Raw genomic sequence first — 19,366 nt, 5'->3', positions numbered from 1 at the left:
AAACCTTCTTTGAAGAAACTTTTATTATTATGTTTATTGTTATTTTCATTCGCCTGTTTGCTCTATTCAATTATATCTATACACAGATTGTTTTTCTTTAATCATTTCAATACAACTATTTTTTTTGAAGTGACAAAGTATTGCATGACTTATATCATGACATATTCTTAGCAAAATGCTGCAAGACTTGAATGTACAAAGATTCATTCTAATAATTGTCTAACATCTATTCATGGCAATCAAGTCTTGTTGATGATAGTAGAGGCGATGGTAGGTAATAAGTAACAGTGGAAATCATTAGAAATAAATCTCTGAATGAAACAACTGTGGTTTTTATCACCTTTAACGTTTTATTTTTCAATTTTAGCCTACATTGATAATGTCTTCTGATATGTCCTTAATCTTCCCTCAAAGCTCTGGACGGATTCTGTTCAAAAGAGTTCAAGTCTGTAGAGCATAAGCTATTCAGAAAGAAGTCTCTCTCTCTCTCTCTCTCTCTCTCTCTCTCTCTCTCTCTCTCTCTCTGGAGGTGAATGAAGACAACATCCCTACCTAAGTCCTTCAAAGGACTCATATCATGCAACAATAAAAGAAATGAAAAAAAGGGATCTTAAAACTTTTCAGACAGGTGAGTTCTTTGTGAAATCTCTTGTTCTGTATTTGGCTATTTTGAACATTAAAGTAAACTTATCAGAAAGTATAAATTTTTCTGTGAACTTACATGTTAAAATGGACTAGTTTTGCTTTTAAGGAATCATATCATCATAGGTAGTCAATTTAGTTTTTGAATTAAAAATCAAAGTAAAGGATTATGACACTAAGCCTTTTATTGCAGAGATTTGATCTTTTGTAAAACGCTTGAACTTTGTAATGTCCTCATATATTGATGCTATTTCCTATTGCAGATCAGATGAACTGGTAGAACAGAAGACTGGCTGACTGACTGGCTGACCAACTGATGCAGTTCCAGATCATTTATTGGACCCAAGAGAAGCTGACATTTTAGGTCAGCGTTCGTCAGACCCATGAAATGAAATTCTTATCAGAAAATGAAGGAAGGCCGAACTGAAGCTGACATTGGAGAAGAGAATAATAAGATGAGGTAGGATTTTCAGGCTAAGAATTTTGAGTTACTGTTCTTAATGAATTGTATAAAATGGGTATGATGAGGAGTTACTTCTTTTAATCAATTGAATGAAAATGTTAGATTTGTAGTTACTGCTCTTAATGAATGGAGTAGCTGGAGTAATATTATAAGTTACTTTTTTGATAAATTGAATGAGTAGAGTAACGTTAATATTCATTTCTTTTATTCATGTTGAATATAAATTTCCTAAAAAATTTATAAAATTAGACTTATTTTGGGATATTTTCTATTTTTTTTACAAAAAGCAATAGGTCAAGTGTGTCTCTTCTTCTCATGCAGACAGAAAGACCGAAGGAATAGGAGGGAGGAACAAAGGAGTAATTATCAGCAAACGTCAGCAATAATTGTAGCTTGAGATTTTTTTTTTCTCTCAGCTGTCTTCTATTATTTAGTTTTCATAAATAGAAGTAAACATTGTTTTTGGTGTTTCAGACAATATACTATAATTTTTAGATAATAATTGTAAAAGATACCTACTTATAATGGTTTTAAGGCATTGCATTTATTTCACCAATTCATCATTGACCATTATGTAAGAGGTGTTGTATAATTCTGTGTTCCAAAATAACTATTTTTGTTTGTTTATTTTAGGTTTCCAAGGAAATGATTAAGTGACGAGCTTCTCTTCGGAAATTTTTCCCTCTCCTCTAATGATGCTTTCACCAGCCCTTTGGTGAGAGTTCATCTAAATATGTCTCTGCACTCATTGAGTCCTTCCTCGCAAAGACCTGAGCTAGATTGTCAGAGGCCCGGGTCGACAAATGAAGTTCAAAACGAGGTCTGTTGGAACAGGGTGCCTGACATACTCTGTGTGTAGAAGCTCTCCTCACCTCGGTCTTTTATTTTGGAGGTTGGATACTCTGCATCCAGCCAGCATCTGAGTATAGAGGTATTCTTAAGCTTGCCGCACACTGAGCCCGAACGGAACCGCCCGATCAGAACCGAAACGTCCGATAAAAATCTATAGCATGCATTCTTACCTGGCTGCGCACATGGGGCCAGAAGAAAAAGGAACTGACGTGCCAGAACATAACGGAACCGACACAGTATTCTTTGAAAGATATTTTTTCTGAAGCGTCAGTGGAGTCTGACAGGCTACGCATGCGCAGAACGACTGCAGCAGTGGTTTTGGAGAGGGTTGCTGAGGATTGCGGAGGCTAGTGTAATAGCAACCAATATTTTTCTAGTGTCAGAAATTTGACGAATGTATTTTAATAACAATGATGTAAACATATAATTTAATACAAAGATTTTAGGATTGATTGTTATTTATTGTTATTGTTTATTATTATTATTATTATTATTATTATTATTGTTATTATTATTATTATTATTATTATTATTATTATTTTTTTTTTTTTGCTGACGTCAGAAATTAGACGAATGTACTTTAATAACAATGATGTGAACTTATGATTTAATTCAAAGAATTTTGGAATGATTATTATTATTATTATTATTATTATTATTATTATTATCATTATTATTATTTCTTTTTTGAAAACATAAACATCGGGCTTATGGGTTCGATAAAAGATTGATATATAGAATATCTAATCATTGTAACATCAATTAAATAAAAACTCAGTTATGATTAAGGAAAACTTCCTTCGTATATATAAGATTCTGCGTTGGTTCCGTTCTGTGGCTTCTGGCTCAGTGTGCGCGCTGGACGTCGTTTCTGTTCTGTTCTGAGGCTTCAGTGGCGTAGGGGGCGGTTCCGTTCCGGCTCAGTGTGCGACAAGCTTTAAGGAATTTTTGGAAATGGAACGTGATGTCTTTATTATATCATAAACAAAGGTGAGAGAAATTAGATGTTTCCCTTCTGCAGCACAGACAGACAGACAGACATGCAGAGAGGAATAAATAAGTAATTATGAACAAGGATTCTATTCCTCTTATTTTCCAAATATCTACAAATAACTGCAACTTGATGTATTATATCTGTTTTGTCCTAAATTGAGTTGTTTTTTTTCTGAATCAGAATTAGAAGTGAAGATTAACTTGGGGTTTTCAAACATTCAACTTTTGTCTTTAGAAAATAACTATGAAAATTACCTATTTTCAATAGTTTCATTATGATTCTGCATAGCTGATTTGTCCCCAGTCATTAAGCAAGATGCATTTAACATCTATTTTTTCACAACATTATTTTCATGTTTATTAAATATTTTCAGGATAAATATTGGATGAGCTTCAACTTCTTCAAATGAATGAAGGAGCCATTTGATTCCGGATTGTCCATTTAAATGTAAGTTTCTGAAGATTATTGAAATGAATATGAAATTTTCCTTTTGAACATTGTTCTATCATAAATATGATGTGAAAACTGAAAGATACGATCCGTTTTGATGATTCATTCTTTTAATTGCTATTTTATATTCCTTATGAGAAGTTTTTAATATTAGATTCATTTAATTGCAGATTCACATAATCAAAGAAGAGAAGTCTAGTCTCTTTGAGAAACAAGACGAGGACATCTTCTTCCCAGCAAATCATCTGGAATCTACTTGGGTGATTAGAGCCTCTTGATTGATCAGAACTGAAAAGAACTCACCCGATCTCCTGTTTGATCACAGTCTTAAGGTGAGAACTATTAGATCATAGCATTTGATCAGCAAACAAGTGAAGCATCCAAACTAATGGATTAAGGGTAGAGGTAATAGATTTGAGGGATTACTCAGCTAGCAAAGTGATATTCATTTAATTACAATGAATCATAATGAATACAAAATACTCCTTATTTCATTCAGAGCACATACACCATCTCCATAATAAATGAGGTAATGTGTAAAGATATAAAACTGATTTTCTTATCTGCTCATTTTCATGTATACAGAATTTATCATTTTCAACATGAACTTAAAACAATATCTTTAGTAAGAAACTGTTTTGCTGTGGCTGACATTACAACTGTAAATTAATCTTTTATCTAACTCATATATTTTGGTTTCTCTTCCCAAAGTGGAAGATGTAATTAATGAAGCTCTGAAGACTCTCCACCTGTACGTGCAAAATCTCAACAAAAGGTCTTAAGGACTTCACTTATCATGTATCCCTCCACATGCTTTTATCGGGAATTTCATTTCCACTACGCATATTATTTTCTGCTTGTCCCTATATCCAGTCCATTCTCTAGAGCTGTGCACTCCTGTTGTCTTGGTAAACCTATTTCTTAAACATTTCTTAGAACCCCTATAAATACATTCCTAAATTCCATAAGCTTTGCAATAACCTTTGATTCCTTCTCAAAGAAAAAATCCACCTTCTCCACCTAAAATCCTATGTTTCTTTCCACAGGAATCTGATCCTAAGTGAGAAAAGTCCACAATAGTACAATGTCAGATTGATGCCAAGGTTTACAGTGTCCCAGGAAGGTCCTGTAGTACGAGGCTCTCCACCTGCAGACTCCTGTCCTCAGCTCCTAACTCTGTCTATGCCAAATGACCTCCATTTCCCACTGGGTCGATGGGTTAATTGTGGGAGAGCAAGGAAGCAAGTACCAATTCTACCTTAATCCAAAGTACTATTGATTTGATTCTTCCTTTGCATTTGGTGAAATTCACAATCTTGATATTCATCAGAGATTTAGAAATTTATTATATTTTTTCACTGGTACCAGAAGACAAGAATTTTTTCCTTCACCGTTTATCTTTTTTTAGAATATCTTAGTGTTGTATAACCATTTTGTTATAATATTATATCAATGGCTTACCAGGAATGATATTTCTTTCTTTTTGGGGGGTTGATACATACAGTATTCATGGCCCTTAAAGAATGTATTTTTTCATCATATACAATAGTTATTCCTTTCCACAAAATCGCACTCTTACTTAAACATATATCAGTGCCCATATACTGTATACGCATCTATAACATAATTTACATGTACTGTTTTTTTACGGTTTACCCATTCATGACATAATTTGAATGTGCTATTTTCTATAATGTATACCCATTTACGCCATATTTTAATTTTACAATTTTTCCCACTGTGTACTCAATCACGATATAATTAGAATGTAATATTTTTGTATACTGTATACCCATTCACTGCAGGATTTGAATGTACTATTTTCTATAATGTACACCCATTTACAACATAATTTGAATGTACTACTTTCATACAGTATACCCATTCCAAACATAATTTGAATGCAGTATACCCATTTATGACATAATATGGATGTACTATTTTTTATACTGTATACCAATTTACAACATAATCTGAATGTACTATTTTGATTATTTGATGTACTGTTTTTATACACTATATCCTTTAAAAACATTATTTGAATATACTATTTTCATTTTATTTACCCATTCATGACATAATTTCAACGTTCTGTTTTGTTAATAAACTATATATTTTGTAGCCTTCTGGAATATTTTTTATTAACATATAATCTACTGTACTATGTATACCCTTCCTTGAATTCTGATTTTCATTTAATGCTTGCTCATGGAATGGTAAAGCTTTAAAATATATTTTGTGTTATTTGGGAATATCATTTTGTTGACATACATTCCTATATGATATTGATAAATAACCTGGATTATAATTTCTTGTGTTAATATGGACAATTTATGAACTGCACCTGACTATATAATTCACTATTCGTTTTTACCGATATTTAGATATTTTACTGATAATATGCTATTGTTAATACAATAAATTTATCTCTATTAATAACTGCATTTGATATGAACCTTTTATTACCATCATAAGGACATTAGTTAAAGTTGTATATATATATGGTAAGGAGAGGGGGGGGATTCTTCACGTGTACATGTCTTCCTTGTTTCCTTGTTGTCTATAATCAACAGATCTGAGTTGATGTCACAGAGAAATGGGACGTTACTGCAACGGACGATGTCACAATGTGATGGTCACCTTTTAGATCTGTTTGCTGAGTGAGGATATGTTCCATTTCATTGTTAGTCTCTCTCTCTCTCTCTCTCTCTCTCTCTCTCTCTCTCTCTCTCTCTCTCTCTCTCTCAAACTAGTTCCATTTTGATTTAATTGAATTACAAGGACATTACTGCAACGGACGATGTCGCAATGTGATGGTCACGTGATGATGACCTTTTAGATGTGTTTGCTGACTGAGGAGAAGTCCCACTTCATTGTTAGTGTCGGTGGAGGATGGTACAAATTCTCTCTCTCTCTCTCTCTCTCTCTCTCTCTCTCTCTCTCTCTCTCTCTCTCTCTCTCTCTCTCTCTCTGAAATGAATTCCATTTTGATTTGAATAAATTACATTAGCAATTAGAAACAATGTAAGAAGATCACATTTTCTTCTCTTAGAAATACATTCCTGATATAGACTAATAAATTTCCAGATTAAATCTCTAAATTTATGAAATCGTTATTTTCTCTAATGTCTCTCAACTTTGACCTTTAATCTTTGATCTTACTGTATGTGCTTCTGATCGATGTTTCTTTTTTGGTGTATATCAATACATGTAAACAACGACAACTTGTTTTGTTCCATTAAGAAGTAACTCTTCGGACAAACAATGTCCCCTCAATGCTGAGTGTCTCAGTATGGATCTCTAACTATAAATCAAAAGAACTTGAAAGCTTCGCGAGAAAGGGAGCCCTTTTGTACATTAAACTACTTCACAAAGTGTCCGGTAATCTACAACAATAACAACAACAACAATCATCTCAAATTTCTAAGAAGCCAATCCCTTTCGTATTATTCTGAGTGAAAGGTGGAGCATTTTTTTTTCACGTTACTTTGAAAGATATATGAATGTTTTTGGGGTTTAATCAGAATTAAGTGATGCTTACTGAAATCGGTTGGAAGTGACCTTCAAATGATTTCCAGTAGACATTCAGTAAAATATTAAGAAAATACTATTGGAAGACTTTGTCATGCGGATGACTATTTTCCCCCGACAAGTCCTGCAGCAGACCAAGGCTCAGTGACACAAGTTTCTGTAGCAAGCATTACCAAAAGAAAAGATATTCAGTTTTTTCTCCCCAATGTCTGTGAATATCTGATATTTAGATTCCAATATTGTAGTAAGATATTTAATAAGTATTCTCAAATGCTATACATGGTTAGTAAAAACCATTGTAAGAATAGCAGAACTAGAGGCATATCATCATAGCAGTGTGTCCGACGCAAATTGAGAACACCAAATATGGACTAATGTAGTCACAGCTAAAGTGTGCTCTGTGCATTTGCAATGCATTACTTGCTTAAAAATAAATATTTACAGAAATTTGGAAAATGCCATTTTTAATAATCAGTAAATCAGTTTTGAAGAAAAGCAAAAGTTGGGTGGGTTATAAATAGTGAACAAGATATTTTTCCTTAAAAGTATAAAAAAAGTCTGAGCAAATTCTAAATTTAATTGTATGTTTTTTTTTCTTTTAATTACAGTCACACTTTATATAAATTGTTAACAGATCAACACAAACCTGCTTGATTCCCAACTGTATTTTTTACTGATGTAATATTTAGATATATATTATACAGCTGTAAAAATTTATTGTTTCCTTTAATAATTTTTTACAATTACGCAATTCTTCATATACATAATAAAATTCAAGGGATTGAGCAAAACCTGTATGACAGTGAAATATTAAATATTTTATGGTTTTAAATTTTTTTTTATAATTTCATACCAGACTGACTGTAGAATTTCAAAGCATAATCAATGCACAATTTAATAAAAATTCTTCTAAATATTGCTGTATAAAAGCACTATGCAACAACATCAGAGCATCATCAGTTTGCATCTGCTTTTGTTCATAGATCTTACTGTACAGGAAGGTGGAACCAAGATCTACTTATTGTACTGCATAACAGAGAGAGGTTTTAAAGGGTCAGGGCGATCCAATTTGGTCATGAGAGATAAAGGAGCCATATTGCTGGATTTAAGTCTTTCAAGGTGTATTTCCATAGCAGCCTCGATAAAGTAATGCCTGAATTGTATAGTGTGATCATTTTAAAGTTTCTTAGCTATTACTTAATTTTAAAATAGTTACCTTTAAGCAAACTGGCTTCCTCTTCAACTATGTAAAGATTTTAAGTGTGTACCATTTGTTTATATATATATATATATATATATATATATATATATATATATATATATATATATATATATATATATATATATATATATATCCAAATAAGCCATATATATTTTTGATACATTAATGTCTGGATTCTCTTAACGACCTCGGGATCAGAGCCCCAGGCGAAATCACACAAAGACAAGAGCTTGGCTCCGGCCGGGAATCGAACCCTGGTCGGCAAGCTTGTACAGACAGTGACTAACCCACTTGGCCATCTTTCTTCGTGGCCAAGTGGGTTAGTCACTGTCTGTACAAGCTTGCCGACCAGGGTTCGATTCCCGGCCGGAGCCAAGCTCTTGTCTTTGTGTGATCACACAAAGACAAGAGCTTGGCTCTGGCCGGGAATCGAACCCTGGTCGGCAAGCTTGTACAGACAGTGACTAACCCACTTGGCCATCTTTCTTCGTGGCCAAGTGGGTTAGTCACTGTCTGTACAAGCTTACCGACCAGGGTTCGATTCCCGGCCGGAGCCAAGCTCTTGTCTTTGTGTGATTTCGCCTTGGGCTCTGATCCCGAGGTCGTTAAGAGAATCCAGACATTAATGTATCAAAAATATATATGGCTTATTTGAATATGAAAAACACGTGAAAATGTGCAAAATTTATCATATATATATATATATATATATATATATATATATATATATATATATATATATATATATATATATATATATATATATATATATATATATATCCCATAAATAAATAGAATGATTAGGAGCAGAACTCAATTTGTATTCCCCAAAATTCACATGTTTAAACATTAGTTATAAGTGTATCCATGTAAAAGGATAGTGAAATAGAGATTGAAGTAGTATATTCAAATCTTAGAAAAGCAATTAGGAATACAATATAACATGCATTTTCACTTAAGTATGATTATTAAACCATTGAGTAGGTGATATTTTATAAATATTTTCATTCAAAATTACGGAAAATTTATTAATATTCCAAGGTACTGGAAGCGTATGTCTCAAAAAATGTATAGGGCGAGCCAACAAATCATGTTGACACGAGTATATTTACAGATGGTTTCAAACTATTGGAACCTAGATAAATTACATTTTTTTAAGGGAAACACAAACAAGAACGTCACCTAATCTAAGGTTCCCCCACTTAACCTAACCTAAGACCACTATCATTACCTATAGGATGATATAGGCCCCAAGGAGACTCCCCCTTAAAATACTGTATTCATAGCTTACCCTGTCCAAACTAACTACTGTACATTCACCCCAGCTTTGCTTTTTGTCTCAAACGTGACTCAATCTCTGAATCCATAGCTTTTCTTTATTCATTAGATTTTTCATCATATGTTTGAATTATATAACTCATATGATAATAATAATCATTATTTATATTTGCCTGGTCTGACAAACAATCAACATAATCATTAAGATACTTAAGCCTACTATGCTCTCTACTTGGGTATCTTAGTTCATTTACTTTTTCCTATTGTTCAGAAACATTTGATTCAATAGCATCAATTTTTACATTATCTTTTCTTACCCAATAATCATCATAAACATTTTATTTGCAAAAAATCCCTTAATAAATCATACAGATCAGGATCATTTAATTTTGCTTTGAGAAGGAAGATATACCAGATGAAGAGGACCTCCTTTATCATATCCAACAAATACTCCTTCCTCAGTTTCAACATCTAATTTCTTCTCATCGTTCACAGGAGCAAAATATTGAGTACCAAACACATACAAGTTGCTTAGATTTAGCCAACTTCCCGTGAAAGCTCCAACAGGGGTCTTTCTCTGATCTAGGATTGTAACTCATTCTATATACACTGATGATATAATGACATTGGTACAAAAATATTTTGGTAAACTCGAGTGTAAAAGAAGACATCTGACCATTTGAAATAATGTTCTAAACAGCCTTTCTTCTGATCCGTTCTGATGAGGAGACATGGGTGGAAAAGTTTCATGCTTTGTTTTGTTTTCTACCTTGAACTATTTGAACTCTCTATTCTTGAACTTGCCACCATTATTACTTCTCAACCTTTTACTACAATCATAGGGCCCTTCGTCTGCTAAAAATTTTTCTTATGGCCTTAATAGAATCGTTTTTATTTTTAAAAAAAATACACAATAACTAATCGTAAATATCAGTCATTGAAATTCAAAGCTCACCTATGACCTTCTCAAGCTTAAGGCTGTGTTTACACCAAGCGAGTCGAATCACGTCAAGTCAAGGCAAGTCATCACGCGTCATGATTCGCCACCCCAGTTTAACATTAATTTGCATGGATATTTGAAGAAACCGTTTACACCGGAAGAGTCGAGTCAAGTCAAGTCATGGCGCGTCGCGTCGCGTCGAGTCACATATAGGGCTGGACCCAATTTCTACATCAGTCAAAGCGAGTCTTCGTCGTGTGATCATCATGGAAGTGGAGTTCTTAATAAACTTGGTTCGAGAGCGCCGTCCTATATATGATCCTAGTAACCGCAGCCACCGGGATCGTGATGTCATAGCTGCCCTGTGGAAGGAGGTTGCTGCTGCACTAAAGTGTACAGGTAAGACAACAGTTTTATTTACTATAAACTATAAACTAGGCTATGAACTGTACATTCGCTATATTTACTATGAATTAAACATTAGGCATATTCACCATGAAATATACATTACTAGATCATTCGATCTTGCCACTCAAGAGCTCCAGCCGGGGAAAGAAAATATTCTTTCAAGATATCACGAACTGCCATAGGTTCTGTTGTAGGCCTTGTGCTTCTTGTTACTCTCAGGCTTGAGTTTGCATGGTTGGATTGTGTTGCATCATGAACATCATCACTTGGAGAGTAGTTGAAACTGTTTTCAGGCTGAATGAAATTGTGAAGTACACAGATACTTTTCACCAATGATTCAGACACTTCAACACTAGTCTCCATCAATGTCTCAAGTACACCAAATTTCTTAGCTAGTATTCCAAAAGCACACCCTACTGTTCTTCTAGCCCTGCTGATCTGATAGTTGTATACTCTTTTGGAGTACTCCAAGTCCTCTCTAGGATATGGTCTCATCAGATTAGGCTTCAGAGGAAAAGCTGCATCTCCCACAAGAAAGAATGGTATGATTATCGAACACCTCAACATCCAGAAGTAAATGACTTCCCCATGTTTGATTCAGTGAAAACTGAGCTGTCGGTGTTTCGTCCATATGATCCTACATCGATCAGTGTGAAGCAACAGTTGGCATCAGCAATGACTAGGAGAACAATAGAATAGTATCCTTTATAATCATAGAAAAGTGATCCTCCTCCAGCCGGATATTTTAGACGACAGTGTTTGCCATCAATAGGCTACTCCCAATACAGCAAGGAATATTGCATTTGTCGAAAAATGTTCAGGCTATTTCTTCCCAGTAGTGTTCATTAGGCACAGGCAAATGCTGCGGTTGTAGTGTTTCCCATATGGCATTGCTGGTTTCCTTGACAATCTTGTGTACTGTGGCCCTACCAAAATGAAACTGGTAACCAAGGGAAGCAAAAGATTCTCCAGTAACCACATGTCTGGATAGAAATACAATAACAAGTATCAATTAAACATTTTTTACAGTAAATAGCCGTTCACTAGGGAAAGTCCTTACCATGAAATAATTGTGATCATGTAGCTATATATATATATATATATATATATATATATATATATATATATATATATATATATATATATATATATATATATATATATATATATATATATATATATATATATATATACAATGCTGATATAATACTATATGAGCCTAGCAAACACTATAAAATTAGTAACTGCAATTCACTGTGCACAGCTTTAATTTCACATCTCTAACATTTCATGACAACTACTTAATTAAGACACTAAATTCTCATTTATCTCTCTTACGGAAGGTGAATGTAAGGACAAATGGCGCCACCTAGGAAGCATCTTCATGAGGGAAAGGAGGAAGATTAGTGTCAAACCATCTGGATCACCTAATACCGAAACAAGGAGGTGGGTGTACTACGATGCCATGCAATTTCTGATCCCTCATGTGACACCCCGACCAACATTCTCAAACGTCCCTACACCTCCTGATGAAGACACCTGTCATGAAACGGAAGATACACCTCAAAACTCTCCAACTTCTGTTGCCATCGAAACACAAGACAATGTATCTCCTCAGGAAGCAGCAAGTAATACCGAAACCTGTGAGGACCGCATTACTGTCAAGCCTATTCTTCCCATGTCAAAGAAGACTGGTGTCACCAAGAAACGCAGCAGAGATACTGCAGATGAGATGGATATGTGTTTTCTAGAAGAATAGCGAAGGGTTGTATCATTCACTTACCAGCAGGAATACATGAACTATCTTCATGTTATATTTATTTATTATTACCCTACACTGAAGCCTACTTGGATGATTATTAGAATGTTCAATAAAATACTTCTTACCTTAAAAAAATGGCCACTGTTTCCTCAGCTCCAACTGCACGCCTGTAATTAGTGTTCATTTTTTTATGGAAGGTCAAGTAAGCTCCACCAGTTTCTTAAAATTTTCATGTGTCATCTTAAAGTAGTTGTAGAATTTTTCCGGATGGTTCACCAGTTCTGGGAATAAATGAGAGAAGCTTCCAAAATCTGGCCTCTTGGTGTTCAGTTCATGCATTCTTATTCGTTTTCTCTTCTTATGTCTGCGACGACGAAGCCACAACAAAGTAGCCACTTCAACCAAGGAACTTGCATCCATTCCGTATGAAATCAGACAGGTCACTGACACTGACTTGACGCAGGCTGAGACAGTCGATGTAAACGGAGATGAGTCAAAATGAATATCATCAAATGACATTCATGACTTGACGTGACTTGACTCGCTTGGTGTAAACGCGGCCTTAGGATCTACTGGACTTACAAAGTCATAATTTACTAGTTCAAAAGGAGGCTTTGTCCTAGCATCAAGTATTCTTGACCTTTTATTTACCATTTTCAGCTTCAATACAAACTGTGCAATCTTAGACTTTTGTATTAGTGATTTCCATACCTTCTCTGTCCTTTAATCACCATTGCAACCAGTAAACTATACATGATCACTCCCCCATCAGTTTTTGGAGTAGCAGCTACGTTGTTGGCTTCAATCACATAATCAGTCACAATTTCTGTTGAGGATTCCCTTGAAGACGTAAGTTTTGGGCATAAACTTATAGTCCTTGGCACTTCAGATAATTAACAGTCGTCCAAATACTGAATGATTTTGGTAAAAGTTTCAGCAATAGTTTCTTCTTCCAGGTCAGCGTCTGCTACTCCACCTCTGTTGGAGTAGTGCCATGTAAATTCTGCAGCAGTTAATTAACAAAGAATTTGACATCTTACAATTCATACTTACGTTCATCACCTTTGAACATCAATCTGCTCCCGGGCCCAAAACCTATCGAGTTCCTATCCATGACTGTTGTGTATATATATATATATATATATATATATATATATATATATATATATATATATATATATATATATATATATATATATATATATATGATGGCAAACCAACCTCTGACTGGTACTTTGTAGGACGTGCTTTGGTACTTTCCACAAAGACAAATATTATATCGCATTGAACCTTCTATAAGGATACCCAATATAGCACTTATTTTGGAATATACTACAGTGCCCTCCACTTTATTTGGTTTCCAATTAGCATGTACACATACATAGGTACTATATTAATAACTATTGTAAACAAAAGATCATACTCTTATCATTTTACTTCTGGACATTATTCATATTTATGGAGTAACAGATTTTAGATATATGATTCCATAGACACTGCGTAAGAGGTTCAGCAACATTTCAGAATTGCGTCATGCTTCAAGATTGTGTAGGATTCTTTATGAAAACGGTTAGTGGTCATTGTCAAATATATATACACTTAGCTAATCTTAATTTGTATCCATATTATACAGTACAGTTTTAGAGTAATGTATTGTTTATGGAAATGTAGGCTACGTGTGCGGTGAGTTGTCAAATAGTCAAGTCATCCGAATAAAAACAGGAAACACTTGCTTTACTGTTAAACTTGACTCTAGTGATAGAGTAATGACATGCTGTATATTACTGCAATATGCACTAGAGTATCAGATATCAGAGCATGACATTATCTGCAAATCCAAAATCTGCTATTTTATTATGCAATAGAGTGAATAAAGCCAGTTAGTTCAAAGTACCTAAGGAAATTGTGTAGCTGTTGTGTGCCTCTTGATTACTTACTTAATTTACATAATTACTTAATGCACTTAATTACTTATTTACTTTGAAAAAGGCTTCAATTTCCTTTTGAGAGCCTTGATAATGTTTTCAGTTGTTTAGCTACGGGCTACCAACGTAAGAGCCCGTGTCCAGCAAAAAGATGGGCAATCTATCAAGCACCGGATCTCTAGAGGGAGCTTGTTACCATTTCTGATCTTGAAAGCACACAACATGAACTTATACGATATACTTAAAAATTTGTTAGCGATATATAACATTGATGAAGCTGAAATATTTTCGATAAGTCATGTTGGTAAAAAAGACTCTCAAGGGCATCGAGTTTATCATATTATATACTTTCAGTGGGAAAATTTCTAAATTTTTGTAATGGCGTGAAATATAAAACAAATGTTCTAAATTCTCCAGAAATGCACCAGATCTAGCACAAGCGCCCCGAAATTACAAATCTTGTGACCAGTTAGACTGAGATGATATGTTGTACTTAGTAGGTTATATGATTCTGTTGCAAAAGAGAGAACTTGCGAGTATATAATACTTATACGTAAAAAATTATTTAATGTATAAAATTTTCAATATCTAAACAAAAACTTCTTATTATCAATTTTTACTTATTTTGAAAATAAGGATTTGTCAAACAAATGCTCTTTCTTCTGATATTCTTAACTTTCAATATATTGTATTGGTGATTAAATCTTGAGCATTCTAAGAACCGACAATCTTTCTACAATCTGTTATCTAATATGACGTACAAGCGAACAATCTATTACTTGATATTATTATGCAATTCAAGGAGCCTTTGTATATCAGCAGCCAGTTCCTCCAGCGTGGATTAAAAATGGACGTCAACTAACCTAAATATTCCCACCTAACCTACAATCCATGTCCTTACTTACTTACCTAAGGGGGTCTAACGAACCCCTGCGACCCCCCTTACACTGCTGTATTCTGAGTAAGCCATAATAATACATACAGGTAGCCACTATCATACATACACCCCCAATTGTATTCAGGTGATGACTGATGGGCTAAATTGTCAGAGTCATCTGGTAGTGATGAGCTGGACAAGAAAAGATTCATACAGCGTAAAATTGATTCCTCATTTTCAGTAGAGAAATAAGGGCTGATATACATTATGGAACCTTTGAAGGCTGTTGGAACAGACTGGGTGTAGAATTTCTAAACTTACGACGGGAAACCCTCATTTTAAAACAAAAACAAACATAAGAAAGCTAATTGACATAAGGTTTTCCCCTAACATAACCTAGGAGCTGTATCCTTAACTACCGGGGCAGCAGTAATCCTAGCTATCTTACCCTAAGACAGAGCCTCAACCTCATGTTTGCTACCCAACCAGCTCTACTCTTAATAAGATAACACTAAATCATAATATTTAGTAAATTGTAAAACTAGCTTCCTATTGTCGCATTTCAGTTCAAATGAACAAGTTCCCATAAAGACAGTGGACAATTAATAAGTAAGTTTACACCTGTCCCAATGAACTACATCCACCCCCATATATTACAAACTGAATCAAAAGTCTTAAACAAATATATTTTTGGCAAAAAAGCTTAAAATTTACATAACTATAGCATAGATAAAGCTTACCCTATACTTGTCAGAATTCAGTCAGCCTAGTCTAAAATTTCACATCTGAGTAATTCACCATTCCGTAAGAATCAACTTCTGTTTACGAAAGGATAGGATATGATTGCTATCTAAAGATATATCCGACAGTGGTTGGTAATCCTAGGGCACGATTCTTGATCAAGGGTGTATGGGTATTTTTGTCCCGGCTATATACCATTCTGGGGGAGGATCTCCCTGCCAGCTCAAGAACCTGTTTACCCTGCACAAGGGACACTTAGTTCCCTCACAAGCTTACTCGGCACAGGGGACACCAGCTTGTAGTACTGTTTTCTGCTGGTGGGCTGCAGTTCTCGCCCCTTCAGTTAGCAGTTGACCTACAGATGAGTAACTTCGACGACACTTTCGTCTGTCATTTCTGCTATGTCTGGGAAAAATTCCACTGTCAAGCTTATTGCAATATCTACAAGAGATGCATAGCATACCTCTAACACCGAGAAGATATTGCTTACTATGCTTTCTCCTTGGCTGGAAAACTGGGAGTAGCTAAGCAGTACAGTTATGACTGTCAATCACAATGCCAAGTGCAAATGTGACTTGTGCAGTCTGTATCATAACCTCATGTCCCGCATCATGACTGGAAGAAACAGGGAGCCTCCATTGTATAAGGAAACCCTTCCAGTGAAATCCACTACCACAGCCATCCCTGATTGGAATCCTCCTGACAGACTTGATATGATTTTAGAACTTGACAAGAAGACTACTAAGAGGACTCTTCCCTACACCTTTCCTCGTCCTCATAAGGGCACTCCCAGAGCTACTACCACCACTCCTTTCTCCTCTCCCTCTGCTGTGGAGACTCCTCCTGCAAAGAATAAGAAGAAGAGAAGAAGAACCACCACACCACCTGCCAACACCCCAGCCCTGTACTCCGCTTGACATGGATATTGATATAGTCTTGACATGGATATTGATATAGCCACTGACACGTAGGACCCTGCTCGTGAAGACACCCATCTTCCTGAATGCAACTGTACCAGATGATTGACTCATCTCCTTGAGAAAGCAACTTCTACTCTCACTTCAGCTGTTAAAACTGATCCAGAGCCACAACCTACCGCAATCGACCCCAATTAGCTTCCAAAATTCAAGCTAACAGCTGTGGAAAGAGCACCCTTCTATGCAACGGTAACTGATTGCAACATCCAAACCAAGCATCAAGATCAGAATCAGAACCAACCCCAGAATACCACAGCAGTCCCATCTGCCTCTAGAAGGAGGCTTCATTGACCTATCTGGATCCAGCGAAAAACTTATAGAAGGCAGTTGTTTGTAACTTCCCTACCGACATGCCGCTGTCTTTCATTAGTGATTGCAGCAACGTTCATCATGTAGAACGTCCTTTTGGCAGCCAGAAGCAGTGCATCAGGAGAATTATAGTCATTTTCCTCTGGAAGATTCCAGCAAAATTAGACCTTGGACTCTAGGGAAAGTTCCCCATAGTTGACCTGGATGTTGAGCCCCTACACTGTTTCCACTGCCAACGTTTTGGCCACCACAAGACTGCCTGCAGAAGTAACACGGTCTGGGAAGTCTGCAGACTCTCTCGTCTTTTATACATTCAGTTGTTATGATAGCTCAATTTATTATTGAAGTATTCAGTCAGTTTTATGTTTTATCAACAAATCTACTTTAGTGAATACTCTTTGTATTCAGAAGCCAGGTCTCGTACATCAAATAAGTTAATGGTAATCGGTAAAGAGAGATTGCCTACTGCAATGCCCTAACAAACCCTCCCTCCTATCTCGCTCTCTTTCCACAGTGATATTAGAGACCTGTGGACCTTGTCCCTTAAGATTTTTACTTTTTTTCTATTTTTTGTCAGTAAAAGACAAATAATTGATAGATTTATATATAGTGCTAGAGACGTAGTGAAATTATCGTACAAAACCGTACCATAATAGACTTGCTATCGTACATCGTACAAAAGGGTAAAATTATCGTACGTGTACGATAATTAAACTTGTGTTACCCGATGTTATGCTACATTCTGATATGGTAAATAATATAAATGTGAGTAAATATGATGACGTCAAGAATAGAATTTTGTCTGAATTCAAAACATATTTCCGTGATGAATTTCAGTCTGACGTCAAACATACTGTCTCCTTAAATGTCATGTCTGATGCAAAGCTAATTTTTGCAAGAGCTCGAACTGTTCCATTGCATTTACGAAGTAAGGTAAAAGAAGAACTTGACAGGTTAATTGCTAGTGGTAAGATATCTAAGGGATATTCCAGTGATTGGGCTTCACCCACAGTTAATGTCATGAAGGATGAGAATCACATTCGAATATGTGGGGATTTTTCAGTTACAGTCAATAAATTCCTCGATCCAGTGCAGACTCCATACCCTCTATTGACGAGGTCATTGCACAAGTTGGCTCTGCAACAGTTTTCTCTAAAATTGATTTAGCACATGCATTTTTACAGTTGCCGTCAGATGAAGAATCTAAGACATATACAACAATTAACACTTGTGAAGGGTTGTATCGATACAACTACCTCCCATTTGGCTTACGGGCTTGTCCCGGTATATTCCAGTCATTTATGTTGCAGTTACTGAATGACATTAATAATTGGATTATTTACCAGGATGATCTACTTATTTTGTCTCCTAATGTTAATGAGCATATTGTTACCTTGAGGAAAGTATTAAATACTCTTCAGGATGCTGGTATCAAAGTTAATAACAATAAATGTTCCTTTTTTACCGAAGAGGTGCATTATTGGGCATATATTCAATAATAAGCGGGTGCATACTGATCCTGGAAAAGTTCGTTCCATTGTTGATGCCCCTGCACCCAAAGATTTAAAGCAATTGCAAGCATTCCTGGGACTGTGTAACTATTATAAACGGTTTATTCCTAAATTCACTGACGAGTTTGGTCCATTGTATAGATTATTGCATAAAAATGCAAGATTTGTATGGAATCAAGAACAACAGAAGTGCTTTGATACTGTTAAGTTATTGTTCACATCTTATAGGGCTCTGCAATTGTTTAATCCAGGTTATGAAACCTTGTTGGAAACAGACAGTTCAGGGTATGGAATTGCTGCTGTACTGATGCAACGTAAAGATATGTACTCTCAGTGGCTGCCTGTAATATTTGCATCACGTACTCTGAGCAATGCGGAACGTAATTACTCAAATCTTGAAAGAGAGGCATTGTCTGTGGTGTTTGGGTGTGAAAAATTCAGAGAATTTCTTCTTGGTTCAAAAATCATCATTAAGAATGATCAA

General features: G+C 35.3%; 1 pseudogene; it reads left to right on the top strand.

Annotated features, from left to right (window-relative positions):
- Positions 1-10,638: 10,638 nt before the first annotated feature.
- Positions 10,639-12,531, top strand: LOC137633590 (uncharacterized; annotated as a pseudogene).
- Positions 12,532-19,366: the final 6,835 nt, after the last annotated feature.

Source organism: Palaemon carinicauda, chromosome 43, assembly GCF_036898095.1.
Source record: "Palaemon carinicauda isolate YSFRI2023 chromosome 43, ASM3689809v2, whole genome shotgun sequence".
Classification (NCBI taxonomy): Eukaryota; Metazoa; Arthropoda; class Malacostraca; order Decapoda; family Palaemonidae; genus Palaemon; species Palaemon carinicauda.
The sequence above is the reverse complement of the archived record's forward strand: the minus strand, read 5'-3'. Positions and strand labels throughout refer to the sequence as shown.